We start from the raw sequence: 328 nt of genomic DNA, 5'->3' as shown, positions 1-328 counted from the left end.
CTGGCGCCGGGTGATGGTCACGATCGCTGCCTCTCGTGTCTGGGCATGAAGCACGCTGAGGTGGCGTTCGTGGATGACTCATGCTCCCGTTGCGGGGGTGTGACCATCTCGGAGTTGCAGACCAGACTCCGTTACCTGCAAGGGGGTGGAGTGCCCGTGCCACTGCCTAGATCTGGAGTTCCCTCTGGTGGCAGCCGGGGGCGTCCTTTTTCTGGTGGTGGGCAGACTGGTCTTACGGTCACGGTGAGGAATTCCCCTCCGGGGATGCCCCAGCCAGCCGGCACTCCGAAACCAGCGGAGCTCTCAAAAGAGCAGGCTGGACCCTCCC

At 63.7% G+C, this 328-nt stretch overlaps 1 protein-coding gene across 1 annotated transcript in view; it reads left to right on the top strand.

Annotated features, from left to right (window-relative positions):
* LOC107693570 (Fc receptor-like protein 2) overlaps positions 1–328 on the top strand; it is a 24,913-nt gene that overhangs the window by 23,654 nt on the left and 931 nt on the right.

Source organism: Sinocyclocheilus anshuiensis, unplaced genomic scaffold (genome assembly GCF_001515605.1).
Source record: "Sinocyclocheilus anshuiensis isolate Anshui unplaced genomic scaffold, SAMN03320099.WGS_v1.1 scaffold1682, whole genome shotgun sequence".
NCBI lineage: Eukaryota > Metazoa > Chordata > Actinopteri > Cypriniformes > Cyprinidae > Sinocyclocheilus > Sinocyclocheilus anshuiensis.
Note: the sequence above shows the minus strand (reverse complement) of the source record. Positions and strands in the feature narration are given on the sequence as shown.